This window comes from Lissotriton vulgaris, chromosome 11 (assembly GCF_964263255.1).
Source record: "Lissotriton vulgaris chromosome 11, aLisVul1.2, whole genome shotgun sequence".
In the NCBI taxonomy this organism is placed as follows: Eukaryota; Metazoa; Chordata; class Amphibia; order Caudata; family Salamandridae; genus Lissotriton; species Lissotriton vulgaris.
The window spans coordinates 406,722,151-406,742,801 of NC_141699.1; positions in this window are offsets into that span (position 1 = coordinate 406,722,151).

Consider the following 20,651-nt stretch of genomic DNA (forward strand, 5'->3'; position numbering starts at 1 on the left):
GGCACCAGCTTACACGGGCTGCAATTGCAGGCCTGTAGTCTCAATTGGAGTGGTCTGTCATGGGTGGCATATTACATGCTTCAGCCCATGGGAGACCCCTCGTGTACCTATACCCTGGGTATTTGGGTACCATATACAAGGGACTTAGAAAGGTACACCAGTAGCCAATCTGGAGTGTACCTAAGTACTCATCATGTCCACTTTAAGGGAGAAAGCACAGAGGCTGGTGTCCTGGTTAACAGGATCCCAGCCAGATTAGTCCGAAACAGCAACACACCGGACAAAAAGTGGGGGTAACCATAAAAGCAGATCCTACTTTCCTACACAAGGCAGTGGTTATCTTCGAAGCCAGGCAAATATCCAGTGCCCATTCAAAGACCACCAGAGGCAGTAGAACACTAGGTTGCACAAAGGTGAACCAGGCAAGTTGGAATGTTAAGGCAAAATCGCGATCCAGCTCCTGCAATAGAAATATTCCAAAGATCTGAAGCCTGTGCTCACGATAGCGTTGGAGTGGTTTAAGTTCCAGAGGGTCTACAAAAGGAACATCCATTGAGGAGACATAGGAACAGGATATGAATACTGCAAATCAGGAATAACAACAACAGGAATCATCCAAATGCACTTGAAAAAATCAAATCAATAAAAGCTGGTATTATTCCAAAGATAGTTTGGAATTAACCAACAAGGCTAGAACCGACTGTTTTAAAAAGTGGGCGAAGGCGGCCATACTAGAGGCATTAAATCTTGTGCACTAATTCTCTGAAATTCAGGAGAAGGTTAGTATTTAACAATGGCTGTATTTCACTAGAAGTTCTAGGAACCTGCAATTCAAAGTTCTCACGAGCAGATGTGAGAGCTACTTTTTGTTGGAACAATAATGTTTTGATTCTGCTTAGCTTGTTAAAGTCTGCTTTTAAAGTTGGATTAGAAGGCCACAACTAGTTATCTACGATCTAATGCGCAGCGGAAAAAAAGACATTGTTGCAACAAGTAATTAACTGGGAAACAGATCAAATGTACGGAACTCCAGCTCACATTCCAGAACAATCTTCACCAATAAGCATTAAATAACTCCTGTTAGAGAGTACCGTATTAAGGAGAAGAATTGCAGGATTCAGTATTCTTTTTAAATAACAGGCAAAACTGGGCACTAAAATATTACATGCGCAGTAAATTTTACCAAATTTACAGACGAGTGAATGACTGACAGTAGAGTCACATTCTTCTCCTGTAATTAAAACTTCCCCATTGGCACTCTCACAATAATATAGAAAGGGAAGTGACTATAATTCGTGAATGAAGCTGCTTCCAAAAGGTTCACATCTACCTACAGGGAAATGTTTCTTTCAAGCTGTGAATTGAAGTGTTGAGATGGGCTGAGAAATATCACTGTGTATTAACCACACAACTGAAGGAGTGTCAGTTATACTGAATGGTAGTTGTTCTAATTTCTATAAATGCAGCATTTTGTAGGTTGCGGCTTTTATGGTCATTAGTAGTTGTTTACATTTTAAATTAAAAGGCAGGAATAAATCACTGAAATTCAAGTAGTGCTATGGTATGTGCCCATTTTTAGGTCTGGACCTCTGCCAATGCGCTTGCGCATTGCAGATGTCAAGACATATAGAGGTGCAACAGGGAAGCTTACCAAGAGGGCTTTGGCAGGTGGATTACGCACAGTGCATGTGCCCATGCACGAGCTTGCCATTTGCTCCCCGAGCCACCTCGCATCATCGCATCAGACCCACCACAGCAATGCAGAGAGCTTCAGACTTCAAAGGAATGCTCTCCTCCGCCCCCCTCTGCGCAATGCTAGAGCTTGTACTTCGAGAGCCATTACATTTCCCACTACCCACTTCACGCGCTTGTTCTTCAGTGTAATTTGTCAAAGTTTGCTAATTATCAAACCAGACAATAAAATAAATTGTTGGGGCATTCATTTCTTTTATTTTTGCCAATCACAACCATGTAGTCTACTGGATTTTTTCATTTGAGAAAAATATTTTTGTTGGAATTAAAGAGGCTCGAAATAAAGTTTTCGTTCCCTGAACCTGCCAAGATTTTGTTCCCTGAATTAATTTTAAATCATTTGTGTCCTTCCAGTAATCATAGCCTTGAAGTGCTAATTGGACAAACAAAGCTTTATATATTAGCTTGCTTTGTGTCAGCATATATTTTTTTGGTGGGGTGGAACCAATTTAAAATATTATGACCTGCGGTCTTAAGTGTTATATCCTGTAAAACAATTAATAGGGTCCCGGAGGTTAGACCGAAGCCCGGGGCACCCTCAAGACCACTATTGGCGAAACTTTTTAATTTGTAGGACGGAGACATTGTATTGCAAACAGCTCATACTACTCCTCCGGTCAAATATAAAAACATCGTCATAATCATTTTTCCTGATTTTACAGTAAATGTCCAGAAGCAGAGATGTTCCTTCCTGGGAATTAAGAAATAATTCAGAGACAGGGAGTTGAATTATTCAATGCTGTTCCCAGCAAAATTGTGTCTCGAGTCTGAGGGGAAGGTCTGATTTTATAATACCCCAGAATCAATGCAGGAATGGCTGGACAAATGGAGGCATGTACAAGGAAATGTCCGGCAATGGAGGGAGAAGCCTTCCAAAAACACAGACTGGTCTGGAGGATCACGAAAAACTGTCAACCAATATCGACATTCCGGAGGGATGAGGAAGACATTGTGGACTTGGACTTAACTAAAATGCAAAGTCAACGACAAGGACACTTGAAGAACTCCTACATGGTGTCCTCATTGAAGGCGATGACTGGAGACCTGCTAAGTGACAATCTTTAATATGTTTGAAATAATGGGGCTGGAATGTATGTAACAATAAGCAAGGGTGGTAGGCAACAGAGAAAACAGTTTCCCCCCTACAGTTCTTAAATTAGTTTTGGGATAGGGCAACAGGCATTCTGCACAGTTGGGTACATGGGTAAGTTTTAAGCCCAGATCGAAGGGAAGCAGGGAGCAGGGAGGTTTGTTATACTTAGACTTAGTAGGTAGTTTAGATGACAGAAAAGTGGAAGTCACATTAGAAATATGAAGCTGCACAGGGAATAATGCGGAGTACCCGGATGCCCCTATCCAATCCATTTTAACATAAGAACACTGAGATGATGTGCCCCGGCATCGCAGGGTAGACTATGCCACTGGGGTAACCGGCTTGAGCACAGATGGGTCAACCAGAAATAAAGGGCTTGGGTTACTGTTGTGGAACGTTAGTGGCTTTGGGGAAAAACTTAAGAGAGGGATTGTATTTCAATTTATAAAACGACAGTCCCCTGATGTGGTGTTATTACGGAAACCACATTTAATAGGCAACACATGTAAGGCACTGACCAGGTGGGGATACAAACTAGTTGTTCACTTCAGATTTGCCAAAGGATCTAGAGAGGTTGGGATCCTGATGAGAAAGAATTTCCACATGTCAATTGATCGCACCTGGACTGACACACAGGGTGGGTACGCAGGAGTTGGGAGGGCCATACACTTATAATAGTGTCCATCTCCATCTCCCCAGGCCTGCACACACTAGAATTTAAGGATCTGGGGAATCTATTACTAACTCTCCCGGAGGAGCAACTCCTGATAGGAGATTTTAATGCTGTTGTGTCGGGATGGCTCGATAGTCATCCCCCTCAGGACACACAACCTACTCTGCCACATTTCCCTGACTTCCTGGGGGCAGTGGGATTGGTAGACACATGGCAAGTCCACCACCCCAACGAGACACATTTCACATTCCATTCAGGAGCTCACAACAGCTTCTCCAGGTGAGACTATTTGCTTACCCCAGCTGATCAGGTAGGGCAGATTAGGGAAGTGAGGCACTTGGCAATGGGCATTTTGGACCACTCCCCATTATGGGCCTGTGTGGAGGTTAGTGAGCAGCAGGTGGGGATAATAGCGCCAATAAAACCCTTGGCACCTTAAAATCCCTGCTGTCAAGAAAATGTATTTAGTGAAATAGAGCTTTATTTCCATGAAAATTAAGGCTCGGTGGAGTCTACCCAGATGCTTTTGGAAGCTTTCTAGACAGTGGTGAGGGCTGCTAAAACACTCCACAGAGCCACTCTCGATAGAATATAGGAGGTCAGGGAGAAGGAGAGTTTCCACCACTACCCAGGAGGTATGAGAAAGTGAGAGCACCGGAAGGGTTCAGGTACCTTGGAATATATATAGCTAGAGACTTGACAACAATTCTACAATTATTACCTTCTACCTCCTTTGCAGTGCCTAAAGAGTGACGTGCAACATTGAAAAACACTTCCGCTGTCATTATTGGGCCGAGCTGCATTATTTAAATTGATGTCCCTGCCACGTTTTTTGTACATGCTACCCAATTCCCCAAACCCAGTTCCAACTGCCTATTTCAAAGCAATTGAAAACAAGCAGAGAGAACTCCTGTGGGTGAGGAAACCACCCGGCATAGCAACCCAAAAACTGGTGAGAGGGTGGTACGATAGGGGCATAGGACTCCATTGTGAGAGGTTGGCCTGGTATATGCTGTCCACTAGTTATATTGAGCACCTTGCACCAGCCCAAACAACCTTTATTGATGAATAGGTGTAAGGCAACCTTTATTGAAAGGTATCCTAATGATAGCTATGGAGAGCAGCCTTCAGGATAAGTTTTGAAGCAGCTTGGTTTACCAGATTATAACCTCTTGAATGACCAAATGAAAGGAGAACCACACCAGGTATATATAATATATATGTATTTATTACAAACACTCTCTACTAACCTCTTTATGAGATTAGAGAACAAGATACACAATATCAACACACTAGAACGGCAGTAAATAGCACAATATACAATGTGCCCCAGGGGGAGACCGAACCATATATTAAGAAAGTGGTATAACAACCATGACTTGACTAGACACAGTGCCTAGAGCACATAGAATCGCTGGGACCCCAAGGAACCACCCAAGGTAGTGACACAGGGGACCCACGGGGGACACAGGGGACCCACGGGGGACGCATGCAGTGTGAGAACACATCCGCGAGCTCCGTACAATCCTATGGGTAAGTCATGGCTGGGATTTTAAAGATTAAGGACACTTATGAGAGGACTTGGAGTAAACCCTTTTAGACTTAGAAGGTTCTAAGGCCAACATCCATGTGAGCACCGGAGTACTCGTGTTACCTCACCCAGGGAAGTCGGGTGCATAGGTGACAAATGGTGTTGGGAATCGTCGCTGTTTTCAATGGCGAGTTGCTGCAAAGTGCTGCTGCCGCGGAAAGGAAAAACCTGGAATGGGGATGTGAAGAACCTGAAAGCAGAGGGGACAGAGTCTGGGTCACTTGCCAGTGACCAGGGGCTCGGTAGACGAATGCCCACCGATGTCGGGTGCCTCAGGTGCAAAGAGGTAAAGCTTGACTCTGCTGCCACGGTGACTAGGAGATGTCGACAATGACCAGAGTTTGCAGGCAAGCTGTGCCACAAAGGATGTCAAGTGTTGGGGGGTTGGTGTCCGGATTAGAGACCAACAATCTTTGGCAACAACAACCCATACGGTGAGAGTAAAAACGCTTCGGGATGGACCAGCAAGGTTCAGGTGACTCGCCAAGCAATGGAGAGTCAGGGCACATCTGGAGCAACCAGGTAAGCCTGTTCAAAGTTACAGTACCCTTCCCAATGACCCACAAGTCAACAGACAAGGGATTGCAAAGGCACCTCGAGAGGAATCACTAAATACCAGCCCACGGGTCACTCGAAGAGTGTAGGTCAGTAATCTTCTCTGGAATCACTGCTCAGGGTCAGGACTACAAGTAGCACAAAGCACAGTCTCAGGGATCGCCAAGAAGCATATACTTCTGCAAATGTGCATGCTGTCCAGGGGTTCGGGTTGCACGGTCCCCACGGGGGATACGGGTCTCAGCTTTGCTGAGCACACTAGTTGACCTCGGGGAGGCTTGGAAATCTACCTCCTGTGTTGCAAAAGTCTTCAGAGTCCTCATGAGCTTCAGAGTTGCAAACTGGTCAGATGCGTCTTTGGTGCCTGCTCAGCAGGTGAGTAACTCCATTAGTCAAAGGGAGATTCTTCGGTCATCCAACAAAGTGTAGATAGTTGAAGTTCTGGGATTCTGTAGCAGGATTTCATCCAGGTAAATCTAACGTCCTGTAGTCAGGGGTTCCTACTTTATACCCAAGGACGGGGTGCGACAAACTCTGGGGACCCTCCTATGGGAGGGTCAGGACAGAGGGGTGGTTACACCCATGTCCTTTGTCCAGTTTCACGCCAGAGCAGGAGCTGAGTTCCCCTGCAACCGGTTTAATCTGGACTATGCACAGGGACACCAAGTCAAGTCAAGTCAAGGAAAGTTTTATTTGATTGTTATTGCACAAATCATAAAAGCACAAATACATTAGAAAAATCCATATAAAATTTCATTAGAAATTACAGAAGTTAAAATCTACAAAATATACAATATATTTCAGATGTCAAAAAACCTTACAAGTGCAAATGTTATGTTTTTTTTGGGAAAACCTTTATTATGTAAAGAAAAGACAGTTACAGACCCACAACCACGGAGGCTGGTCAGTAAAACACAATAATATCGACATCAAGTTACACAGCTCATCAGCCGACAACCCGGGGGTACGGCAGCGGTACTTCATGATTACGTACAAGCCTGTGGTATAACCAGGATCTGCGAAAGGTTTCACATTTTATATTTTATGTGAATAAAACCACAAACAAAAACACAGAAAAGAAAAACGAGGCATGGCAATGTATAAACTGGCAGTTCCCTATGGCAGTGGGTGACGGGTGAAAAACGCGTGTCTATAAGGATGAGGAGAAATACTGGGGAGGGCAGGGGGGGAAACCTGGTAGCGACCGATACAATGCAATCTACTAGAACTGAGTACAGGGAATGCATGATCAAGGAAGAAGGAGTGGATCCGGAAGGTCGGTGAACGGAGGAGTACAATTCTCACCATGGTATGCATTCCATTGTGCCCATATCCTACCCCATTTCTTGGGTCTGCCGCGGGAAACATACACAACTTTCTCTCTAAACATGGACCAGTCGATATTCTCCTTCCAGCGCAGGAGCGTCGGTGGCCTAGGGGAACCCCATAACTGGGCTATGTCACGTTTAGCGACCATATTACCCAATGTGACCCATTGAGTCTGAGCAACAGTGCAGTCATTCGGTTCCCAAACATTTAACAGACAACGCCTGGCCTCAGGCAGCAACACTACTCCCGTCACTTCACCCATAACAACATGCACTCAACGCCAAAATGCCGCCACCTCCGGGCACTCCCAGAGGATATGCAAAAAGGTAGCTAGCATACCACATCCGCGCCTACACAACCCATCCACAGAAAAACCCATGTATATCAGTCGTGGGCCCGTGACATACACCTGATGCAATATTTTAAGTTGCACCAGTCTAAGACGTACCGAAATTGCAACCTCCTTAGGGGAGGAAATTGCCGCCTGCCAATCTTCATCATCCAGTTCCAATCCGTCACTGGTCCAAGTAGTCCGCAATTGCAAAAGGAGATCCGAGCGGTCATTAATCAGTTTCTTGTAGATGAGAGATATCGTGCTATCGGGGACGTGCCCATCAAGCACCCTATCCTCAAGCGGGGAGGCCTCCGGGACAGAAGCGTCAGCCGGGAAAACCGAGTGAATCGCATGACGGATCTGGAGATACCGGAAATACTCCCTGTCACTCAATTTATATTCTCGTTGTAGTGCCTCGAAGGTCTTGACTGCACCCTTGGCCCAGAGATCACCCACCCAACTGATACCAATGAGGTCCCAGCTGTCGAAACCCTTTGATTTCCACAGACCACCTAGCGCTTCCGAGGCATACAACGGAGTAGATTTCGTCACCCTATCTGTCCAGCCCGTAGCGGCGGTCGCGCTTCCCCAAACTAGCACAGCCACTGCCGTAGGGCCCGTGAGATGCTTGCGGTCGGCTCTGGAATAGAGTGCCTGGTTGTAATCACCCCCAGGGAGTTGCCATCTATCCATCTCAAATGCGGGATTTGGGACAGGGCCATACATGGCATGGTTCACAGCACTCAACTGGGAGGCCCAATAGTAGCGCCTGATGTCGGGCAGCGTGATACCTCCATCATACCAGGGCAAAGTCAATTTCGCCAATGCGATGCGAGGTCGTCCAACCCATACCAACCGCCTCTGCAAGCCCTCGATCTCTCGGAAATAGCTAGCAGGTACCAAATCAAGTGCATTCTGAATGGCATATAAAAAGCGGGGAAGAGACATCATTTTGAACAGGGCCGCCCTTCCCAAGGGGGACAGTGGCAGGCCACACCACGCCACCACATCCGAACGAAGCCGGGAGAGTGGAGGCAGTACATTTCGCTCATATCGGGTCTTGGGGTCCAGCGAAATGTAGATCCCCAAATATTTGAAACCGTCCCTAGAGACCGGTATCGGACAATGGCGAGGAAGAAGGAGCTCATCGTCCGTGAGTGGATAGATACATGACTTAGCCCAATTAATAACCAGACCGGAATTCCTCCCGAAGGAGATAAAGCACGTCGAACAGAACGCCCAACGACTTACGGGGAGAGGTAAGGTACAGCAATATATCATCTGCATAGAGTGATATACGGTCCTCGAAATCAGCCGACCAGCGAATGCCCTTAAGCGAAGGTTCCCACCGCAGCCACGCGGCCAGGGGCTCAAGGGCAAGCGCGAAGAGGAGCGGCGACAAGGGGCATCCCTGTCTCGTTCCCCGCCCAAGGGTAAAGGGCTCGGAAGCCCTACCATTAACCACCACCTGCGCCAATGGCTGCTCATACAAGAGTCGAACCCATCCAATGAATTTGGGGCCGAATCCGAATTTGGCGAGAGCAGCCCACAAATACGGCCATTCAACCGTGTCGAAGGCCATCGAAGCATCAAGGGAAACCAAAATGGCCGGTTTCCGAAGTGACCCCGCCCTCGCCAAGACCTCCCTCACCAAGACGCCATGAAGGCGACGTAGGTTGAGCGCGGTGTTTCGGTGGGGTAAAAAGCCGGATTGGTCCGGATGGATCAAGTTTGATATCACTGTAACCAACCGATTCGCCAGAAGCTTAGCGAGAATCTTGGGCTCGACATTTAAAAGCGAGATTGGCCGATACGATGCGCACTGATCACGGGGCTTGCCTTCTTTATGGATGACAACAATGGATGCCAGTCTCTGATCACGAAGAAGAGAGCCGAAATCTCGCGATGACAAAAACATCTTACGGAGATACGGCGCCATTTTATCTGGGCAGAGTTTATACAATTCCACCGGTATACCGTTGGGGCCCGAGGCCTTCCCGGACCGAAGTGAACGGATAGCGAGCGCTACTTCATCGGTGGAAAAGTCCGCCTCCATAAGCTCCCTATCAGAGTCCGACAGGCCAGGCAGAGCGATATCTCGGCGCAAAAGATGCGAATCCTCTTCCGGCAAATCCGAAACCGGCGCATACACCGCCTGGAAATGACGGGCAAATGTTCGGACTATGTCAGTCGGGTCCACAACACGAACACCATCCACCCTCTGTACAACAGGCACCACTCTGTTCAATCTATCCCTTTTATCCAACCATGCAATCAACTTTCCCGCCTTATCACCCACATCATACAGACGCCCCTGTTGCTCAGGGTGCATCGCCTTAGCGGCATCTGTGACCAGGGTCTTATAATCAAATTGTTTCAGGGCCAGGGAATGCAACACCTCCGGAATGTCCCCAGTCCCAACCTGTCCCTCCAAATCAGTGATCTCATTTTCCAGTTCCACCACCCGGCATTTCTATGCCTCCTTTCGCTGGCAATGAGAGACAGGGCCTGACCACGAATCACTGGCTTATAGGCCTCCCACAATGTGACCGGGGAGGAGACTGATCCATCATTCTCAGCGAAATAGTAATCCATACATTTCACTATCTCTGACCTAATTGTGGGATTACGGAGGTGCCAGGGGTTAATCGGGGCAACTCGGCCCTCGGCCCCCAATTGCACATCAATCGTCAGCCATAGGGGGGAGTGATCAGAAATCCCCCAGGCCAAATGCCGAACCTCCCGCACTGAGACTATCTGTGCTGCTGGGATAAGAATATAATCCAATCTCGAGAGGCTCTTGTGTGCACCCGAGTAGAAGGTGTATTGGAGTTGACCTGGGTGTAGCTGCCTCCATGGGAGTTCGAAACCCACCATGGCGGGCAGGTCGGATGCTGAGAAACGAAACACCAAAGGCACGCATCGTGGGGGCCTCATCCAAGCCCAGACTATAGAGCGCTTTACTCGCCCGAAAGGATCCCCAGGTGGAGCGAGCAGGGCTCAGCCAATCCCAACGTATCCAGCAGTTTCTCTAGCCAGAGCTGCGCCGCAGGCAAAGTCCTGGGGGGACTGCGATCTACATCACCACTGACCACAGAGTTAAAGTCACTGCCCACCGCCAACATGTTGCCAGGAGCCCCAGGATCACCTCACCCAGATCAGCAAACGTGGTAGACTGCAGGCCAGGGGGAACATACACAGACAAAAGGAGACAGTTTTCCCTTCCCATCGCCCCGTAATGGCCGCATAGCGACCCCTGTCGTCCAACACTACATCATCTATCTCCAATGGGAGGGAAGTACGCACCATGACCCCCACCCCTCTCGAGCCGGAGGTAAACCCCGAGTGCGCTACCATACGGTATCCACGTCTGTTTAGTGCACGGCATGCATTGCCCACCAAGTGTGTCTCCTGAAGCAAAATCACATCTGGGGTATAACGCTTCAAATATTGCAAGACAATACCCCGCTTTATCCTATCTCCAAGATCGTTAACATTCCAACTCAGTAACTTAAGCTCCCCCCCCCATCCCGGAAAGGAACACCCAGCCCCCCACGCCTGGGAAGAAGCACACAGAATCAACAACAGGAAATGTAGCAGCCTCGATCAAAACAAGGAGAAAAGAACCCCCCCACCACCCCCCTGGAACCCCGAAAAACACGCCCCCCCACCCTGCACCTCTGCTTTAGACCAAAAAGCCACCCCAAATTGCAGTGTGCCTGTCCCCCCATGAAACTAACCTACGAAAAGAGAGAGAAAGTCCCCAGAGGAGGAAGAGGAAACCCGAATCCCCCCACCCCCGGGTACCCACAGTAATAGCAAGTCTATTGAGAAACCACTGCTGAATGTCCAAGTAACCAGTTCACCGCTGCAGATTCACTCCTCCTGTTCGGCTGGGCCGCCCTCGGCACCTTCCGGGCTCTCACCGCCCTTACGTTGGGATGGCAAAGTATCCAACCAGTCACTGGCCACTTCAGGGCGATCGAAGAAAAAGGTCCGTTCCTCATACTCGATCCGCAGCCGTGCAGGAAAAAGCATGGCGTATTTTAGACCAATATCCCTGAGGCGTCTCTTCACCCCGGTAAAGCCCATACGCTGTTTCTGTACCGCCTGGGTAAAGTCTGGGTAAAAGCTGACAGAGGCATTGTCAAATTTGGTAGGACCCGTGGTCCTAGAAGCTTGCAGGATCGCATCCCGGTCACGAAAATTGAAGATCCTGGCAATGATGGGCCTCGGTGCGGCTCCCAGCTTCGGCTTCCCGCCGGGAACTCTATGGGCCCGTTCCACCGTGAAAAAGTCACTGAGGCCCTTAGGCGCAAGGTGTTTAAGGACCAGATCTTCCACAAGAAGGTCCGTGGAGAAGTCTGGCGGGGTCTCCGGAACCCCCACAATGCGAACGTTGTTGCGCCTAGCCCGGCCCTCAAAGTCCTCCAGCCGGTGGGCAAACTGGTCGTTGATAGTACGGAGCGAGCGAACCGCAGCCTGAAGGTCCGAGACATCAGTAATCAAACTCGCAGTTTTGATATCCAGAGATTTGACCCGTTCATTCGTCTTCCCAGGTCAGCCCTGATAAGATTAACCTCAATCGCCACCGTATCGATCTTGGCAGCAAGAGTCTGGTACTGATGGCCCATGTCAGTCCGAACACTGGTAATGGCGCCCATGATGTCTCTCAAAGTTGGGTCCTCCGACGGAGGGGTACCATCCACGGTCCCGTCAAGAGCCCTGCTCGCTCCACCTGGGGATCCTTTCGGGCGAGTAAAGCGCTCTATAGTCTGGGCTTGGATGAGGCCCCCACGATGCGTGCCCTTGGTGTTTCGTTTCTCAGCATCCGACCTGCCCGCCATGGTGGGTTTCGAACTCCCACGGAGACGTTGCAATCTAGTAAAAATGATCAAGCTCTAGATGAACCTCAAGGGCAGGAGGGCGAAGAATCAGAGCAGATTTAGGATCCGTAGCGAGGACAAGAAGATGAATGGGGCGGCCGTAGAGCGTCGCAACAGTGACCCAAAACGAAACCGAAAGCACTCCAGGGGCTATGGGCGTGCCCAGCGGGCCGTTGTTGTTGACTTGCCACCTGGGTACCTCGGTGACTTGAGGCCGGGGACGGTCTACGATGTAGGCCACAAACTTCAGGACTCGGCAAGTCCGGATCACGGCGTCCGATTTCGGTTCCAAAAAGATCCACAGAATCAGCAGGGCACAGTCAACAAGTACCCATCGATCAGATCCGGATTTGTGACAGGATAGATGCGGGAGGCAAAGAGGGTCTCAGGAGCCCTGTGCTCACGCGTCCATCTTGGATCACCGCGAAGCTCCTCCTCCAAATGTTATGTTTTAAAAACCTGCTATATGCTGTGAAGAAGGTGCCCTGAGTTTACAGGGCATCCAGTATCATGTGTTTTCTCTGAAGGATAGCCTTCTTTAAAACGTTATTACTCTCCACGCAATGTGTTCATCTTCCAAGAACTGCAGCCAACTACGAGTTGGACGGCATTGCCTTACCCCTTGATTTTCTAAAAGTGGAAGTATACAAACTTTCCTCAACTCTTTATAAAATTTACAAAAGAACATTAAATGAATCGTGGACTGCTCTGAATGTCTGTCACGGAGGCAAGGTGGCAGGTTACGTGACCAGTCGTTCATAGTTGGTGTTGTCATTCATAGTTCATAGTTGGTGTTGTTGTTATTCTGTGGACAATCTAAATCTCGTCAGAAGCATCCTATTGTATGCTCCTGGTACAAATAATAGGTAAGGCTACATTTGGATACAAGAAAACGTTAGTTGGTGTTGCATAACACTAGGCTTCACCATTTCCCCTGCCATTCTCAAGGAGTCCAATAATTGTAGACCCTCCCTTCTCAGAGCCTTTCTCGATACAGCTAACATAGTGGTGGGATTCCTGAAGTATTCTCAGTGACCTAGGCCCTTCATGAAGTTGCATATAAAGTTGATTCACAGGATCTTTAAAGCTCCAGCCAGACCCATGCTATCCATCATAATATCTCTATTTAGTTTTGTCTGCTCCTTGGTCCAGATCCTATGCCACAGGAGTACTGGTTCCAATCTGATAAGATCGGAAATAAAAGCTCCTCATGACAAACAAACGAGGACGTGCTTGGAGGAGCAGACAAAATGTACTGCAAGAAGGAATTTTCCACCTGCTGCAGTGGGAGGGTGTTAGCGAAGCCCCACACTCCCGCCCCGTACATAGCGGCTGTAATGCACTTCGCTTTAAATATTTGCAGAAGTTCCCCAGGCGGCTTCGTCCCCAACTTCTTAGCGAATGATGGTAGGGTTGTGGATGCTCTTGTAAATGCAAGCTTTTTAGTGGTTATTGCATGCTACCAGGTGTCGTTTTGATTAAATAAAATGCCCAGATACGAAAAGTTCCTTGTTGTCGCTAACTTTTTGCCATCCAGGAACATTTCCCTTACTCTCTGAATCCTCTTGCCGCATCTCATAACAAATGTTTTGGAGACAATAATACTACGTCTCAAATCTTTCATGAATTCATTAAAGCTGTCTAGGACCCTCTGCAGACCATTTTGGGTCCGCGCCATTAAGACCGCACCGTCTGCATATAGAAGACTGGAATAGGTCGCCCTCCAGCTTGAGGGAAATCATGTCCCTGCCTGATCAGAGCTTCGCCAAGGCCATTTATATATAGATTACAAAGGAAGGGGCCAGTACACAACCCTGCCTGACCCCTCTCCTAATGAGGAATGAATCAGTCCGCTCCCCTCCTATGCCATAGCGAACACTGGCTGAGGCTCCGTTATACAATTGTTGCAATAACGCTATAATGTTTTGGTCAACCCCCTCACTACCAGGACCTCACATAGCTTCCAATGAATTACGGAGTCGAAGGCCGCGGTGAGGTCCACGAACACCAAATACAGACTGCCCTTTTTTGCTTTGGTATACTTGCCAATCAAAATAGACAGGTTTAGGCTTTGTTCTGTAGTGCCTAGCCCTTCTCGGAAGCCATACTGTAGGTCAGACAATACCTGATTGCCTTCTCCCCAGTCTTGCAAGCGCTTCATGACGATGCAGCCCACCACTTTTACCATTGAGTCGAGAAGGGAAATTGGTCTGTAGCACCCCGTGTCGTGACAATCACCCTTTTTAAATATTGGGATAATTATTGATTCACCCCAGGTCTTTGGTATTGATGTTCTAAATCTGGTGTTTATAACTTGAGTTAGTAAGGGACCCCAGAGGGTGATGTTAGATTTAAATAGATCGACCGGCACTCCGTCTGGTCCCGGGGCCTTGCCCCCAGACTGTTAGCGAGCGCTCTGTTTACCTCCTCCAGTGTAATTTTCAATTCTACACTATCTGGCTGGGCAGGGATGGGATGGAGTTGTTGTTGATCAAATGCTCCTTGCCCATGATAAACCTTCTTATAATGGTTAATCCATACCTCCTCCAAAATTGCAATCTCAATAGTTGGTCCATTACTGTCTGATAGGAAGGGGGCTTTTACTGCCCTCCAAAATGCCAAGCTGTTGTTCAGTAAAGCCGCTGTATGGAGAGTTTCCCAAGCTTCCTGTCTCAAAATACATTTTCTATCCATGATGGCCCTCTTATACTCTGATCTAGCCTGTCTCACCCGATCAGGGGATCTAGGTTGCCTATGCAGCTCCTTTTTCAAGTTGGTTTGTGCTAATGAGCAGTGTTTATCAAGCCACCCTTGTTCTTTATGATTATTACGATGTTTCGCAAATAATAAACTCCTGATCTCATTACATATAGTTAAGAAAGACTGTACAATGCTGTCACAGGGTGAAGTCTCGTTCAAACAGATGTCAAAGGATGATTTGCTATTTTTAAGTAGTTTAGTAATAACTGCCACTGGGTCCACTTTGGACCAACGTATAGAATATCCATTAGTTCTGCTCATTTCGAGATTGCCAGTTAATCAAAAGTTTTGTTTGGCCTTCTTAGGCTTGTGAGGAGGAATTTTAATCTCCAAGCAAAGTGGAAAGTGGTCGCTCAGTGGGATGTCATCAACCTTAAAAGAAGAGACCCTGGATGCAGAAGAGCATGAGACTAACATAAAGTCGATTGTAGACACTAGTCCTCTTCCGTTAAAAGTATATGGCATAGGTACAGGGGGGGTTAAAAGGTTGTTCACAAAACCCAAATCATTCATATACACAGTCTCTTTAAACAGGTCTCCCAGTCGCGTGTGACAGAAGTGGGTGTTACGCACCCCACCCTCATTTTCAAGTCCACATGTTCTGGTATCAACAGAATTACATATTGCACAATTGAAATCCCCCATCAAAATAATCATACAAGCAGAGGTGTCAGCATTACAGATATCTAGCAAAATCTCGATAGCTTCCCAACCACAGCGCTAATTTCCCCGTGTGGTACGTTGTTATACAGGTTGGCCAAAACTATGTGTTGATTAATGCCCAAGGAAAACTCTAAGGTATAATAAAAGGGGTCCCCCCCGCACCAAAGGTTATTTCTACAGTTGCCAAATTATTCGAGATGTAAGTACAGAGTTCGCCCTTGGGCCTGCCCACTAAACCCTTTGTTGCCAGAGTATTAAACGTCTTAACAACATTGATGTGAATTGGGTCCAGTAACCAGGGACACCAAATGTGCCCCTAGTGCAGACATCAAAAACTCTTGGAGTGCACCCACCCAGCCCCAATACACTAAAACCTATCTGGGAGGTGGTTACCTCCCTGTGACAGGAAACCTATTGTCAAACATTCCCATGCCAGAGTTTTGTCCAGCAGCAGGAGGGCAGACTCGTGTCTGTGGCTGCAGCATCCATTTTGTGATGCCAGGGTCGAGGAAAGCTGGTACCGGTAGCCCAGTGCCCCACATATGTGGTTCTACCATGGAGGAATCATACCTCCCACACAAGTTACTGGTGTGGAGGTATGATTCCAAGGTGTTTGACACCAAACACAACATGGTTCTGTGCAGCCATTTAAAAGTTAGAATTTACAGCAAGGTTATAATGCACTTAAGAGTATATGGTTTAGGCTGCATCACTAACCACCCCAGAAGATAGATTCCGAAGACTGCAGATGGGCTCTGCTCGTGCATTGGCACGCACTCACACAAAACCCAGCAACCTGCCTTCAGGATTGATAAGGCCTGCCATAGGGGTGACTGATTTATATGTGTAGTGATAAGGTAGATATAGGAAACCTATATCTGAGTAAGGGGTGCATACACCGCCTTACACAGGCGGCTGTAGCAGACATGTGGTGTCAATTTGAGTCACCTCTATATGGCGTACGTCGATCTGTCGGCAGCTTTCGACTGCGTTAGTCATACCAAATTATGGTCCATTTTACTGGATATGGGGGTACAGCAGCCCCTTGTAAGTTTTTTGCATGAATTATACTCCGATGCCACAGCCAGAGTGAGGTATGGTGTTGGGGGGAAATTAACAAAGTCATTCGGGGTAGAGAGAGGTGTTAGGCAGGGCTGTGTCCTGGCCCCCTTTCTTTTTACACTCTATACCAACGGCCTGGAGCAGGACTTGGTAAAAGGGTGCCAGGACCTGCCAACCATTAACAATTGCCCAATACCAGCCTTACTCTACGCCGATGACGCTGTGATTTTAGCCCGTACCCCCTTAGAACTACAACGTGCCCTTGTGAGATATAGCACTTTTATGGCCAATATTTTTATCGACAATGTAAAACTTGAGAGCACAAACACATACCCGTATCTGGGAATTGTAATAGATCAAAAATGTTCTTGGAGGCAGGCCATTGAGTCGAGGAAATTGCTTTTTATGAGGGCAACAGTTGCGTTAGTTAATTTCTCAAGTAGATTGGGAAGAAGGCCCCGCACCGAACTAATTGAGATATATAAGGCTAAATGTGTAGCCATCGCAACTTACGGGGCTGGCGTGTGGGGATATGGGAAGGTTAAAGCCTTACAAAAGGTTGAAAATAGTTTTTTAAGGTTTCTCCTCGCTGTCCCACAGGGTACTGCGACCTACTCGTGCCACTTGGAACTGGTCTGTCTTATCTGATAGACTTAGTTAAAATCCAACCTCTCCTTTGATGGCACCGTATTTGGTCATCAAATAAAACTATTTTTTGTCAAAGGTTCATACAGGACTGTATTTCTCTAGAGAACGCTCACAAGATTGGATGGATAGCCTACATTAAAAACTTCTTGTATGATTTGGGTATGGCACAATATTATTATTCTCCCATCTTAATCTCAGTCAGAACTCTCTAGAAAAGCGTTCAAAAAACTCTGCTTGATGCACCTAGAATACCTGCGGCTGACTAATTAGGCCAGTAAAACATCAGTCCAACATATGTTATTAATTTAAACAACTTTGACCATTCAACCTTATATAACTTTCAATTTCTCAAGCTATGAAAGATTTTTATTAACGCGGTTCAGGTTGGATATTTTCCACCATTTGGTCACTTTCCCAAAAACTAACGATTGGGCAAAGAATTTACAAACATGCCCCTGTGATGATGCCTCTGCCAAATCTTCAATCCACACAATTCTATTCTGTAAATTTGACTGTGAACCAAGGAAACGCTGGCTTATACCGATTTTAAAAACTATGGGTTTTCGAAGGTGTCGCCCCGCATTTCTCTCTCTCCAATTTTTGGATGAAGAGTGTTCTGACAAAGCCATAGTTAAATTTCTGAAGTTTGTCATCAGACACAGGCCAAACTTAGACTAAGCTGCGAAAATGATATGCTAGGATTATACTCTCCTTTATTTGCTGTATAGCTTAAGATGTTTTAGACCCTTTTTAATGTTTCTATCTTTGCACTTTATAAATTGTGATAGTTGTAAACAAATCTTTTACATGCGCTCTACTAGATGAACACATTTTTTCATTTTAAAACCATTCTACTTGTGTACATTTTTAAATGTACTTGTATGGTTTTTCTAACAGATGAAAGCCGAATAAAGGACTATTTGATTTGAGTCATCTCTCAGGGGTGGCACAATACATGCTGCAGCCCCTGGGGGGGCCCTGCGGTAACTATGCCCTGGGTATATAGGATATCATATACTAGGGACTTATAAAGGTACCCCAGAATCCAACCAGGAGTGTGCCTAAAGTATGTGCAATCATTTTAGAGAGGAAGAAGCTAGGCTGGGTTCCTGGACAGCAGGGCCCCAGCCAGACTAAAGTCGAAAAACAGTGAAACATCAGCAAACATTTGGGATAACTATAAGAAGCAGATCCTACTCTCCTACATCCCTGACATCAGAAAGTACTATTGGCAGCACAGTTAGTAGGCATTAACCACTGCACCTATAGGCCAAATAAAGACCCAGCATATAGGATGGCTAAGTGGGTCCTACTGGAGGGGAGTTATACTAGGGCTCTTTACACCACACCAGCGCGACTGCAGATTACAGGCCCAACCAAACACACAGTCCAAGTGTGGCATACAGTTAGTAACAGCCTGGGTTGGGCAGGGAAGATCACGCAAGCCACCTCCCTATGGGATTCGGAACAGCTGGGAACCCTGAGGAAAACTAAGGGATGCGAATGCTGACACATGATTGAAATCTCTCAGGTGGGAGATCTGTGGGGACAAGGGGGAGAAACTCCCTTCACACAGCTGCAAAAAAGTATGAACTAGCAGACACAGAAAGGTTTCGATATCTACAGGTACAACACACCCTGCAGGCAGTCGTCCCCAGGGGGTGGTTCCCTCGGAATCCTCCCCACTTGAAGATAGAATTCTAGATGGTTTTATGCCCAACAAAGCCATTTCCTTGACCTATCAAAAACTAGTTAACAATATGCCTGACCCCCCTCTTGCAACTCTGTATGAATTGGGAGAATGATATTGCGGATTTAGAGGAGAAAGACTGGCAAGAGGTAGCAATCTCTCCAAGGCTAAGGCTGATACAACTTAAAATACTACACAGAACATATCTCTCAGGCCCTGATCTGGTCAAAATGAGATACTGGGATGATTCTGCATATGGGAATCTGCGTTAAGAGTAGGGAACATTTATCCACATACTCTGGGATTGTATATATGTTAAAAGATATTTGGCTGGGGTGCTCCGCTGCATGGAAGAAGTACTTGGAACAAAGTGGCATCAGAGATTAAAAGGTGCCTCCTAAACATCTGGGAGACTACAGACCTAAGTAGTAAAAATAAAATCTGGGTGACACTGGGAATGGTAGTTGCCAAGCAAAACATAGCTAAAGCATGGGGAGCAAAAGAGGCACCAACAGTGAATGCCTGGAAAATGGAGAAGGACTGGTGCATGATAACGGAAAATACAGTATACGCATCTCGGGGCTGCACCAAGAAATGGGCCCAAGTATGGAACAAGTGGAACTTATACAGAGGGAACATTTGTATGCCCCCTCACTCCAGGGCCTCCTCCCCCTTGGGTAGTGAGTAGCAGGATAGGTAGGAGACACGAAATATGTGAAGCAAGACACAATGTGATGTGATGAAGCAATGTTCATTGAATATGTGTCAATCTCTGTATACATCTAAATGAATAATGACTGTAGTACAATGCACTTTGTCATCAAAAAAGAATTATCAAAAAGAACAAAAACGTAAACTTGTCTCTATGTTTTTAGGAGCTCCCTGGTGGGGGAGTTGGACAATGTTTCCATTGTGTATAATAAAAATGTAAATGCTGACTACTGGTTCTCTGCTGGAAATGATGCCCATAATGATAGCAAAACATAACGGCATAGTTGGCAGAATTAAGCTACAAGTCCTCTGATTCAAAAACAGTATAATACTGTAGCCCTGAAAGCATAGAATTTACGGTATCGACATCCCAATTATCCAAATGTAACCCAGGCCCTATTGCAACACCCATTGAACCTTTGACCACATATGGTATCTACAGGGTCTCCGAAGAGCCGAATATACCGAAACGAAATGTATCCCTGACAATCCCATCGGTCACTGGAATGGCTGAAATATTGATGAATCCAATCAACATGAACAAAAAAAAGGAAAATATGATCCAGACATATATACAAGGCAGGACTAGAAAAGTGCATTTCAACACGATGAAATACAGACACAAATCCATGCTGAAGGCAGATGCAAAGCAGAACTGTCTGAAGAAAAAACATCTTGATCCATATAGTACCTGGAGGCACTCAACTAGAAAACTGGGGGCTGTGACTCAGCAGTAGGACTCGAAAATCTGATTAGGAAGGATTTACCAATAGTTGTTCCATATAAACGACATCCACTTTGGAAAACGCAATAGTAGAAACAATTATTATTTCTTTCAGGTTGTTGGCGGAGGACTCAGCCTCCTCCCCTCACTCCCTCCCAGCAAGGGAGACTTGTATGACCA